Here is a 14,629-nt window from a genome sequence, read left to right as displayed (position 1 = left end):
TTGACTGTTCTGTTAAATGACTTGACTGAGGGTCAGTTATTCATTTTCATGGTCTATCAGAGCAAGTTGTGAGGCTCAATTTAGCCCTTTCAATCTCCAATTTAGGACTTCCACTTTCCCTTTTCTCTTGGTGAAATGTGGCAAGGAAGGGGAATAAGATTTCTCCTTTTACCTATATAACCACCAAGGAACAATAATGACAACTTATAGCCCAAGTACATGACAATGTTAATGTGTGCTTGCACATGGCTTGAGAGGATATTTTCATGGACAATGTTCACCAATCTCAATGTCTCTGAGGATTCTTGATGTAGCTTGCTGATTAGAGAAAGAAGATGATCATTTATGTTCATAGTTCCTGCACATTGTCTAGTGAAGAATAAAGCCAGCAAGTTACTTAAAATCAGAGACTCCCCGATCTAGTATTAAAAAGCACTTTAAAGGTCAACAACAAAAAGTTGCCCAGTCTAACTCCTTCATTTTATAAATGAGGAAATAAAAGGCTCCAAAGGTTATCTTTCTTGTCCAAGACGATGCAGGTAGGGAAGTGACAGAGTTGGATTTTGAATCTATGTCCTTTGATTCCAAATCTTTACAATGTAGTATAGATCTGATAAAAAAAAAGGGGGTTTGCTTGTTCAACAACAATGAAAGTATGTTTATTTTCCATGGAATGTATTATGAGTCTTGAAAAGACTGATTAGATAGCTGAGCTGTGTCCTAATGGCAGGGAGAATTGAAGTAGAAATAATAGAAGATGATCCAAGCATAAGAAACAACATAAACAAAGGCTCAGAGACAGGAAAGTGGAAGGCACATACAGAGTACCATGAATCATCTGGGTTGGATGAATGTTTAGTATATTAGATGTAAAAGTTAAGGAGGTTCCAGGTGGCAGGGGACCTTGATTCTGGAAGCAAAGATGCATCATTGGAGAGACTGAAGACCTTGAATATATATGATAAACATTTTATGCCAGGAGGAATTTAAGCCTAGTGATTCTTTGAGTGGGTGGGTTGATGTCATCTGCCCATGTTCATCTTGGCTTCTGTTCCCATGGGCTATGAATTTTTAAAAAGGCATCATTCCTGTTGATTTTCTTTCAGAAATGGTCTCTATGACTTTAAATCCTTTTTCAAATCACATTCTTTAAAAAGAATTGCTAACACCCTTTTGGGAAGACCTCTGAATGCAAACTTGATGAATTAATATGCATTTGGGAAATCAATCAGAAAAGACTATTCTTGCCAATAGCTAAACTTGGAGGGGAGTGGAAAGCCTTTTGGTACTGATGGGTCTCTAGTGCGTTGGTGCCTTAGCCAAAAGCTTTTAGCTGTAATTTAAAGCCTATGTGAGTGACAAGATAAAGTACACAGACATTTTTTCCCTTGGCATATTTTTAAGTCTCCTTGCTCACATTAGAAGAGAAAATGAGAGATTTCACCCCCCACTCCCATCACATGTACAGGCAAAATGATCTTTTTTCTGTTAACATTCTAGAAACACAAACATCTAACTGAGAGTTGCATTAGCCAACATGGTTTTGTTTTGTTGTTGGATTTTCTCCCCTTTTAATGGCAGAATTGCTTTGGCAGATCACAGTTATTTGAAAACCTCTTTGAAATATAGAACACCAATAGCAGACTTCTGAGGAGAGAGAGAAGGGATGGGGAGTGGCAGGGAGCAAGAAGAGAATTATCAATTTCATACACATAGTCTTATAGAAATATTAAGAATGAAAGACACCTTAGAGATCATTGAATCCAATCCTCTCATTTTATAGAGGAGAAACTAGAAATTTCAAGAGAGAAATGACGTTCAGTTCTAGTCATCTAATTGTTCACAGGATGAATAGTTATGTTCTACCCATCCCCTAAGATACAAAAAAAAAGAAAAGAAAAGAAAAGAAAAGATGAGCTGACCAAAGTCATAGCTAGCCCAGTGCATGACAGGATGGATTTTTACATGGTATGTTGTAAGACACAAGAAACCTTCCTCCCTCTACCTCCCCACCAAAATTTATGTATTGAAGGCTCTTGCAAACAAACTATGTCACTTGGGAGGAGTGATATTCATTGTGCTACCTGCACTTTTTAGCACCTAAAACTTAGACAACCTAGGATCATGACAATGGAGCTGAACTGAAAAGCTAAAAAGCAGAAAGAATTCTGATTCTTTCATTAACTTCTTCAGTGATTTTGAATCCCTACACTGGGCCTCCACTTTCTCAGCAGCATAATGAGGGCATGAACAGTAGGGCCAAGGTCTATTCCAGCCATAAGGTATGATGCTAGTTGGTGTAGGGGGATGGGACTTAGAGCCAAAAAGATCTGTGTTCAAATCCTACCTTCTCTATTTACTAGTTGTATATCCTGGGAAATGACTTTTAATTCTTCTGTGTTTTTCAAAATGTTTTTTTTAATTTATGAAATGGAAATAATAATATCACTTCTCTCCTGGAGTTTTGAGAGTTCAATAATATATACCAAATACTTTATAAGTCTTAAAATTATATACATATATATGTTTTATATATATATATATATATATATACTTATTTTATGTATATGTATTTATATATTTAGCTATCTTTATCTTTAAGACCTGATGAAATTAGCAGATTATCTATCTTCCTGACAAGGTCCTAAAAGCATGGGACATATGATTAGGTCCTTATTACTACAGATAATGAATCTCCTGAAGGAGTCACCTGGATTAAAATTCACACTATTCAAACTTCTGATTATGTAAAATATATTCATGGGAAAATGCAATATAAACTGGAATAATTTGACATTTCAGGAGATTTATTATTCCCATTAATTGGGACCAAGTTGTATGTGCATTAGACTCTTCATATTCTTTGATCAAGAGATATAATTGCTAAGCACCAGGTCCAAGGAAGTCAAAGACAGAAGGAAAGTTTCCATTACAAGAAATTATTTGTGGTAGCACTTTTTAAGTATGCAAAAAACAAAACAAAACCCTGAACCAATACAACCATCTGGAAACATAGTGAATACCCTTTGGGGAAGTGATGAATGGTGCTATAAAATGGGATACTATTTTACTTTGAGATGATGACTACAAGGAATTTGTGGATATATGGGAAGACTTTTAGGAACTAATACAAAGTACATTCAGGAGGAGAATATTCAAAATGACTACAGTAATGAAAATAAGAGGGACACTAAAACCAAAGATTTTGCAATTATAATGACCAATGTTGGTTCAAAAGACGACATGAGAAAATGCATTTCTCTCCTTTCTTTGGAGAGGTAAAAAATCTTGTGTGCAGAATATTGCATATATTGCCATATATACTTGCTGTGACATATAGTTTTGCTTAACTGTTTTTTTGTATGTAACACACACATTTTTTGTATGTAAAAACAAAAATGTTTTTTTGTAACACACAAAAAAATGTTCACTGGGTTGGGGGTTAAAGATGTACATTTGAAAATGATGATATGAAAACAAAAGATATTAGTAAAACCACATACTAGATATATTAGGTATGTTTCTGTGTGGGCCACCATAAAAGCAAAATGTTCAAGAAGATTCTCCTGAGAAGCAATTTCATCTCCACAGATTTACCTGAGGCCATCTTAAATCCCAATACCTTGCAGTATCTCCTTTATCTTAGAGAGAGGGAAATCTATCATGGCAGCCAAAATTTAAGCTGGCTATTTGACAAAACGGCTCACAACTTTAAAAAAAAAAAAAGTATGGGGACAAATGAACTGGGCTTAGTTTTGTTCTTTGCAAGAATTTCTGTGAACATGATGATCAGAGAAATAGCTACTGCCAAAGGACTCCCAACACTTTCAACTCAACTTTTTTTGAACACACATTCATTCATTCAGTTATTAACTTAATCTTTAGCATTTATTAAGTGTTTAATAAGGATAGAACATTGTAGAAGATGCAAAGGAGATACAAAGATACATAAGATAGCACTGTTTTTTTTCAATGAATGTATAATCTAGTGAGGGTAAAAATGTATATATAATTCCATAAAAGAAACATTTATTAATGCTTCCTTTTTGCTATGCATTCTCTAGCCTCTGAGGGATACAAGAAATAAACCTCACCCTCTTGTAATTTAAAGTTTGGTAGGCAATAGAATAGAAATTTCTCCCCCTCATTTTTTCAGTTATGGGCTGCCTGTTTGACTTTTCCTTCCATACCATGTCTATGATTATACTTCAAACAATCTTTTGTCAGGTTGCCCCTATTAACAGCTTCAGCTAACAGTCTTAGCTAACTTGAAGTGGCCACATCTTTTACAATAGAAAACCCAGCAGCAAGTAAACTGGCTGTATGATTGCCTTGCACTATTCAGTTTGTCTGTCTTTTCTGATAGGACTACTTGGATGGTGAATCTTCATTTCACACATCATGAAGACATGCTTCCAGGCAACTTTCAAGATCTTGGCCTCTGTATTCTAGTCACTTTGGTCATTTGAAATGAGATTGTATGGGATGAAAAAAAAGTTTTTTATTATTAAAGCTTTTTTATTTTCAAAACATATGCATAAATAATTTTTGACATTCACCCTTGCAAAAACTTGTGTTCCAAATTTTTTTCCTCTCTACCCTCATCCCCTCCTCTAAATGGAAAGTAATCTATGTTAAACATGCGTAATTCTTCTACACATATTTCTACAATTACCATGCTGCACAGGAAAAATCAGATCAAAAAGGGAAAAATGAGAAAGAAAATAATATGTAAGCAAACAACAACAAAAAGACTGAAAATATTATGTTGCAATCTACACTCAATTCCCATAGTCTTCAGTCTTGTTAAGAGACATCACAAGACCATTGGAACTGGTCTGAATCATCTCATTGTTGAAAAGAGCCAGAATTGATCTTTGTATAATCTTGCTGTTGCTGTGTACAATGATCTTCTGGTTCTGCTCTTTTTGCTTAGCATCAGTTCATGTAAGTCTCTCCAGGCCTCTCTGAAATCATCTTGCTGATCATTTCTTCTAAAATAATAATATTCCATAATATTCATAAATCATAACTTATTCAGCCATTTCCAAATTGATGAGCAACCCTTCTTGCCACTACTAAAAAAAGGGTGCCACAAACATTTTTGCACATGTATGTCCCTTTTCCTCCCTTTTGATCTCTTGGGGATACAAGCCCAATAAAGACACTCCTGGATCAAAGAGTATGCACAATTTGATAGCCCTTTGAGCATAGTTCCAAATTATTCTCCAAAATGGTTGGATTAGTTAACAACTCCACCAAAAAAGTATTAGTGTCTCAGATTTCCCACATCCCTTTCAACATTCATCATTATCTTTTCCTGTCATCTTAGCCACTTATGTAGTGATACCTCAGTTATCTTAATTTGCATTTTTCTAATCAATAGTTATTTAGAACACCTTTTCATATGATTATAAATTTCTTCATCTGAAAATTGCCTGTCCATATCCTTTGACTACTTATCAGTTGGAGAATGGTTTGAAGTATTATAAGCTTGAGTCATTTCTCTATGTATTTTAGAGATGACGCCTTTAGCAGAAAACTTGAATGTAAAAATGTTTTCCCAATTTGTTGCTTCCCTTCTAATTTTGTCTGCATTGATTTTGTCTGTACAAAATTATTTTTACTTAATATAATCAAAATTATCCATTTTGTATTCAGTGATATACTTCAATTCTTTTTTGGCCACAAATTCCTTCTTCTCCACAGATCTGAGAGGTAAACTATCCTTTGTTCTTCTAATTTGCTTATAATATCACACTTTGTGTCTAAAAAATAGACCCATTTTGATCTTATCTTGGTATAGAGTGTGAAGATATATAAATGCCTAGTTTCTGCCATATCATATTTCCAATTTTCCCAGCAATTTTTGTCAAATAGTGAGTTCTTATCCCAAAAGCTGGAGTTTTGGGGTTTGTCAAACACTAGATTACCATAGTCATTGATTATTGTGTCTTGTGAACCTAACCTATACTACTGATCGACTACTGTATTTCTTAACCAGTACTACAAGGTGTTGATGACTGCTGTTTTATAATAGAGTTTTAGGTCTGATATAGCTATGAGAGCACCTTCATTTGCATTTTGTTTCATTACTTCCCTTGAAATTCTTGACTTTTTGTTCTTTCAGAAGAACTTTGTTATTGCTTTTTCTAGCTCTTTAAAATAATCTCTTGAGAGTTTAGTATGGCACTGAATAAGCAGATTAATTTAGGTCATATTGTCCTTTGTATTATATTAGCTTGGGCTATCCATGAGCACTTGATATTTTTCCAATTAATTAGGACTTATTTTATTTGTGTAGAAAATGTTTTATAATTGTGTTCATATAGTTCCTGACTTTGCCTTGACAGGTAGATTCCCAAATATTTTATATCATCTATAGTCATTTTAAATGAAATTTCTCAAAAAAGAGTTTTCTTTAGGGACTTGATTGAGAAAGTTAGCTTTTTCTGCCAAATCCAAAGGAATTGACTAAACCAATAACATCAGGGATGCCTGTGGTTTGATGAGTCTCTAGCACCAGACAGTTGATTCCTTTGTCTTGGAAATCATTGTTAGTCAGGATCACTGTGCTGAGGTAAAAGTGGTAAATGATGGCTTGCTTTGAGAGAAGAATAACATGAATTAAAATTTGAATAGCACTTGAGAGGAAAGAAGGGAAAGAAGGAGGAAAAGAAGAAAGGAAGGAGGGAAGGAAAGAAGGAAAGACAGAAAGGAAGGTCATTTAATCCAGTGGCATCAAACTTAAATAGAAAGGGATAGTACAGGCAGCCTTATTTACTTGGAAAACTACAATTACATTCTATGTGTTATATTGTATTTTTGTTTACTTTGTCAGATATTTTCCAATTAAATTTGAATGTGGTTCAACATAAGAGCTTTGCTAAATCTCTTACCTGTGATCTGGTACATTTTTCCTATTTTATACCTGGGGAAATTTAAACCCAAAGAGGGGAAGTCACTTGGCCATACTCATAGTCAGTTAGCAACAAAGCTAGAAATAAAATCAAGTAGGGTGCTCTTTCCTCTAAGAAACAATAGTTTCTCTAGTTGAAGAGTAATCTTAAGGCTGTAGTAAGATTGTATTTGTATCATACTCTGGAGTTATAAAATTCTATGTAAATGTGTATTATTATTATTCTTTTGGCTTCTACTTCTCTCCCTACTTGATTTCAAGTAGGTATCCATAAAACTCATGAAGTAGGAAATTCAGCCAACATTCCAGATGATTCACTTGAGCATGATTAGAGACTCAACTTCTAGATAATTTAGTTGCTTCCCCAACTATGATATTTAGTTGGATGGGCAGCCCATTAAGGTAGTCCAACAGTACATGTAAATCTCAGATAGACGCTACAGATGGATAGTGAGCTATATTCACAAAAGAGGGATTGCCTTAGAGAAATTATGCAGCCTCTTTCAACAATCACAAGCTGCTTCCTAAAACAAAGAACCAACATGGATATTCTTCCGTTATTGTAATATGACTACAAATCATGGTACACCACACTCTTCAAAAAATAAAAATCATGGGTGAGCCAGCAGTCAATGAAAAGAAATATGGTGAACGGGTATTAGATGTAATGATGTTCTGCACAGGGGAAGTGGCTCAAAAATAGAATCACCAATATCTATGATTAGAAAAGGAATATCTTATGCTGTTCGAGGACTCACAGAATGTTAAAGAACCTATAAGCTGTCAGCATACTTGATAGGACCTCTTGAGAGATCCATGGTAGGATAGGAATAAAGGCATGAGAAAATGTGTGAAGGCTGTGACCTGTGACATTGAAAACAGTGACCATGTTGATAAGATCAAGGATCCATTAAAGGATTGAATTAGGGAGCCAGAAAAAACATGAATCAAGTCAGAGGATGTAGGTTCTAGTCTTGCTTTTGATATTAACTTCCCATTTGATCTTGGACAAGTCTATTAACTTGACTAGGACTTACCCTTTTTTTTTTTTTAACCTATAAAATAAGAGACTGGACTACATCATCTCTGTGATCTTTTCCACCACAAAATCTAAAAATGAGATGACATTTGTAAAAAAACATTTTGCAAACCTTTAAATATTATGTAAATGCTGGCTGCTATTAATAATATTTTATTGTTATTATTATGAATAGCTAACATTTACATAAGGCTTACTATATGCCAGGCACTGTATTTGTTACTTCACAATTATTATTTTATTTGATCCTTAAAACACAGGGGGGCGGTCAGTGTTATTATTTCCATTTTACAGATGAGGAAATTGAGGCAAATGTAGGTTAAATGCCTTGCCTAGGGTCATACCACTAGGAAGTGTCTGAAACTGTATTTGAACTTGTCTTCTTGATTCCAGGCTACAATCCTATAACTTTATCCTTTTTCAGGTATATGGAGACATAGATTCATTTCCTCCATAGGCTGCCTATGGAATGGTGAGAGAGGGACCCATAAGTGAGTTCTGAGTGATACTGCCAGCAACCTCAATCATTTATTGCTGAATTGTGGAGAGCTATATAGAAACATCCCTAAATTTTGCTCAAGCTAGTAGCACCCAGGAGAAAAGGACTAAGAGAAAGCATAACCAAAATGGATTCTGAGTTCAATTGCATCAACTGGCTTCAAACAACCAAAGAGTTTTCAACTATGAATACAACTCAAGTCACTGAAATTCACTGGGGTGGATTCAGATGCCCTATGTTTGCTTACAACATAAACAGTAGCTGATGAACTCTTTATGGGTTGACAAAGTGCTTTACAAATATTAACTCATCTGATCTTCACAACAATCTTGGGAGATAAATGCTATTATCATCATTATTGTATAGATGAAAAAAATGTAAGTGTATGGAAAGTCAGTCACTTTCTCAACTGTAGAAGGCTGAAACTCCAAAAAGGTATGCTTGAATCAGACAACCAAGAACTTAAGGCTAATTACCCATTCGATGTGAGATGACTCTATTAGAATATATTTGGATAAATGGTTCTTCTTACCACTGGTGCTTGCTGAATGTTTGGTGTTAAGATAATCGTAGGTAAGGATTGGAGGGCAGAGGGAAAGAGGCCAGAGGCACTTAGCAGCAGGACAAGGAGGAGAGAGATTCTGGACTCCAAAATTGAAGATACATCTTTGGCAAACCTCATGGCAGTTTGCCTGTCTCCTTCACTTCTCCCCCTAAAAACCAAAGACTTTAATTTATCCTGATTCTGACTGACTGAGGTCCTCCAGGGAGCTAGCCCATACTCTACACTCAACTGTAATCTAGTGAGTAAATATACAATTTCAGATGTGAATTTGGGTCTTTTTGACCCTGAGTCCAGAGTTCTCTTTGCTGTAGCACCTAGCCATCAAATACATGGATTTAACCAATGATGATAACAGTTCACATTTATTAACATAGCAAATTAAAGATTCCAAAGCACTTCCCTCAGGTCAGTCCTACGAGGTATAGTTTAAGTTTCTCAACTCTATTTTCTAAATGGAGAAATAGGATCAGAGAATTAATGACTTGTCACACATGGAATTAGAAGCAGAACCAGGACTCACTAGTTCTGTTATTCTAAAATTTGAGCCTAAGGGAAAAGATAGGCAAAAATGTTTGTAGCAGCCTTTCTATCAGAGGAATGGCTGAATAAGTTATGGTCTATGAACATAATGGAATATTATTGTTCCATAAGAAATGATGAGCAGGCTGATTTCAGAAAAGCCTGGAAAGACTTGAATGAACTGATGCTAAACAAAGGGAGCAGAACCAAGAAAACACTGTACATGATAACAAGAAGATTATGTGATAATTAATTGTGATGTACTTGGCTTTTTTCAGCAATGAGGTGATTCAGGCCAGTTCCAATTGACTTGTGATGGAAAGAACCAACCACATACAGAGAGAAGACTATGGAGACAAAATGTGGATAAAAGCATAATATTTTCACCTTAAAAATAAACCTTATGCCTTTTTCTTTACACTGAGGTATTCCTAAGAGTCATTGTGGCAAAGTGGCCAGCCAGTCAGCCTTAAAAAAGATAAATACCTGGATTTGAGTCCCAACACATAGTGGTTGTGTGATCATGAGAAATCATTTAGTATTTTATATCTCTAAGTACCACAGAAGGTGCTGACCTGCATTGGTAGAGGGAGTTTCCTCACCTGGGAACTCTCTACATTTGATGATATCATAGATTCAATCCCTATCTCTCTGTGGTTGTTACTGCCTTCCAGCACAGGCACTATGGAACCTATGTTGACTTTTGGTCTAGATGTACTCATTCATTGTCTGTTTTACAAAGTATTCCTTTTCCAAATTCTGTGAAAACTCTGAGCAACATTTTTACTCTGATGTTTTTTCCCTTATTTTATCCCAAAGATTTCTCTACTACTCTTGAGTTAAAGAGCAGAACTCATTACATAGAAGGGAAACCAGATGTTATTAAATGACTCACCCAGGATAGCTCAACAAATACAGACTGGAATCTAAAATAGAACTTCCTCCCTGCACCATTCAGTGGACCATTAAAATATTTGACTAGAATTTGTAACTATGAATATTGTTCTTTTTGTTTCATTATCTCAGGCCCAAATCCTTGTTGGAAACAAGAATTATATTGGCATTTTCTCTAAGTTTTTGATTCTAATGATCTGATACAATGGCAAAGAAGAATAGCTCTTGTGTCTGAAGTTCTCACGCTAAATAACAGGAAAATATTGAACATGGTAAGCACTATTTAACATCACATGCACACACAAATTTGAAATATTACCTATGTAATCTCTGCCAAGTCATTTAAAGTCCCTGAACATTAGTTTTCTTATTTTAAGATGAGAGGGTTAGATTAGAAAGGTTCTAAAGCCTCCTCCAGGTTTGTATCTATGATGCTATAAATTGAAAAGATTATCTTAATATCCAGGAAAAGACAAGCTATCAATGTTGGCATAATTTCCAAATCAGTTCTGTGCATAGATTTAGACAACTGACTTGGTAGAGCAAAGATTCAAGTCCAAAAAAAAATTAGAAAGGTGAAAAGATAGCAAATGAAGTGACACTAATTTGACATATGTAAAGAAATTCAGTCATTATAAGGGGAATAAAATAGTAAGTGTGGACGCAAATTCTATGTATAGTTATTATTATTATGTTGTTCCATGAATATGATTTGGTTCTGAGCATTTTCTCTGGCTGTCATATATAGACTTCTTTGACTTCCTTTTAGTCCCAATTACAATCTCATCATCTCCAGCAAACCTTTCCCAAGTCATTTTAATTCTAGTGCCTCCTCTCTTTTAACTATTTCTTACTTATACTATATATATATCTTGTTTGTGCATATTTGATTACTTGTTGTCTCCACCATTAGCTCATTGAGGGCAGGAATCGTCTTTTGCCTAATTTTGTATCCTCACCACCTAGTATAGTGCAAGGTACATAGTGGATAGTTAGTAAATGTTTATTGATTATAACTAGCAAAGTGTTCAGCACATAGTAGGTACTTAAATGTACTTATTGATTGTTTGATTATAACATTTTATGAAATACAATAGTGGATAACTACGGGAAAGTATTGCTTTGTTACCAGTGAAAAATTATGGAGGGGAAAGATGACTTTGCAGAAAACTTAGTGTGAGATAAAATTAATCCAGATTATTACAAAGCATTAAAATGAAACTTCAGAGGACAATAGACAAACAATATCTGACTAGGTTTCTACAATATCCTCTTTTCACCATAAATGGCAGAGTAGTTAACACTTTTTGATTTTAACCTTAAAGTTCCTGAATAGGGAAAACATGGAAAAAGAAGCTGGACTGGGAGGGTCAAAAATAAACAGACAAGTCTATGCCTGGAGGTGAAACAGTGTTAAAATCAATGAGGAATCAATTCTCAAGATACTTGAAGGCTGAGAATATATAACATGATTGGAGAAAATAATAGTACTAATACATTTGAAAATAATACTAAAGATGATATAACTAGCTATGAAACTACCTTTAATACACTACACTACCTATAATAATTACCTGTCTAAAGTCTTTAAAATGACTTATGTACTCTGAGGTAAATAGCAGTATAGCCAATTAAAATTGCTTCATGATTATGATGTTTAATATCAATTGCCCAAATTTTATAAGAATTCTTCAGTTACTTTCTCTTCTCCATACCATCATTATGACAATTTACAAGCATGTGAAAAACAAACTTGATGAACCTTAAATAAAGAATTGGTAGATTTTCACAAGTGTTATTCATAGCAGACCAAATCTATGCATTCACATATATGATTGAAAGGTATGTGGAAGCCAAGATACCATTATAATAATTATATGTTGACTCTACATATAAGCATTTGATTTCACAGAATAAGATGGTGCCTTAAAAAGTCCTTCCCTAATAAGATGTCTCCCAAGTCTATGCTAAAATAACTCCTTTGGTAGCTGCAACAGAAAGAATTTGTTTGGCCATTTGTCGTTATTGTCAATTTAAACATAGAACAGGGAAACACATGCACATCATTAGTAAAAATTTCCAGGGTAAAATATAAATAGAATATGAATTTTATGTAGATAGGATGACCTCCATTCTCTTCTTCATGAATGACTTTGTGCATGTCTCGGCATAATGCCCAACTTCCTAAATGAGATCCATAATCACTCGAAATTTTGAATTTGCTACCAATATCTGTGTACAAAAGTCAAGCAGATAAAGAATTTCTTTTGTCTAGATTATGATATACAGTTGGAGGGTCTACGGAGTTATTTTGTTACTTTATATATCTTGGACATATGTTGCCAGTGAATGAAGAATTAGACCTAGAATTTATTTTATAAAAGAAATTAGGTTCGATTTAATTTGGGAAGTTGCATCATGTTTTCAATAACCATAAGAGTCTCTCCAAAGTAAAAACCTATATTTTAAGTCCAATATTCCTCCAGTGATGCCAGCTGGCTCAGAATCATAGAATATCCAAGGAATCAATATTGTAAATCATCCAAAGGGAAATGAAAGGGCACATAGGAGACATAAATAGACTGTACCATATGGCCCATGGTGAATACCCAAGGTGTAAGAAGTAGTCGAGATATGTATGATCAGAAAAGGAGCTGGACAATCTAAGTTCTGTCCATATAAATGAAAAAGCATTTCTTAAGTCTATTATATATTAGGTACTAAGAAAAGCAGTGGCTATATAAATGCAAAAAACAAAAACAAAAACCCAACAAGATAATGCCTGAACTCAAAGAATTTACAGTCTAATTCAGATTAATTGGATTTGTATAAAGCTGAGATGTGACATTCTGATTCTGAAGTGACTAAGTTTTTCATTATACCTTTATCATATTTTCTATTTTTTAAAACTTTTCTCTCATTTCTTCAATTCTTGACCTAATTTATAATTTCCATCCCTTTCATTCTAGATATTTTGCCCTTCATGTCATGAATCTTAATGGAAAAGGACAAAGAATCAGAAGATGAGGTCCAACTCAAGCTAGGATCATTTATAAGGTAAAATCCCAAAGTGGAGGCATTTAGGATGTGATTCAGCTCAATCTAATGAAGAATAAATAAATTAAGAGTAGGAATACTAGGGCATTTCTGAAATTATGATGTTACAAGGATCATTTAAGGCAGTGCCAGTTCATATTACATTTGATATCAATAATTTATGTCATTATATTAACACATTTCTGTCCCAATCTCAAGCCTTAGGAATTAATAGCAAAATAATAATAGTAGTAGTAGCTCATTTATGAAGCACTTTAGCATTACAAAAAGCTGCATATATATTATTGTATTTTATTTTAAAATAAATTTATGAGGTAGTTAATGCTACAGATATCTTCATTTTACACATAAGAAAACTGAGGCTAAGGTCCCAAAGGGAGTAAGTGACAGGATTTAAAATAAAGCTCAGATTTTCTGGCTCTATGCCTTGTTCTCTGTTTTTTTTTTCTTTTGTTTTACTTGAAACACATCTTTTTAAAAAAATTATTTTATTGAAAAAACCAGAATAAGAAAAATAAAAATAGAAAAAAATACAAAGCAAAATAAAACAAAACAAAAGAGAATATTGTCATGTACCCAGCAGAGCATCAAGAAGAATTCAAAATATATAACAACAAATTAACAGATGAAGAAAGCATATATAAATATCTATATATATATGGAGAGAGATATTTATAACTCTCTCCATAAATACCTATATAGATATTTATATAGAGAGAAGAAATTATATTCATAAATATTCATCTTTTGTTTTCTCTTGCATACTTTTTTTACTTTATTTTTTTCTTCCCTTAATTCACTTTCACTATTCCCAAACAGACTTTAGTAAATAAAGAATATATTTCTGTATGCATATGTACACACACACACACACACACACTTACATGTACACATATCTTTCCTATGTCTTCTGACTCTGCTTTAATTCTGCTCCTTAAATTGCCTTCTTATTACTTAATCTCTTCTTCCCTCACTCTTTGCATCCCCATCTCCCCATCTGTCCATCCCACCCCACTTCTTTTATTATAGATTTTGTAGGGTGTTATACCCTTCACGGTATATCTATTGTATTGCCTATTTAATCCATTCCTGATGCAAGTTTTCAGAACTACAAGCCCTTCACCCCCCTCTAATGCC

The sequence above is a fragment of the Sarcophilus harrisii genome, chromosome 2 (assembly GCF_902635505.1).
Source record: "Sarcophilus harrisii chromosome 2, mSarHar1.11, whole genome shotgun sequence".
Taxonomy (NCBI): Eukaryota; Metazoa; Chordata; class Mammalia; order Dasyuromorphia; family Dasyuridae; genus Sarcophilus; species Sarcophilus harrisii.
Note: the sequence above shows the minus strand (reverse complement) of the source record.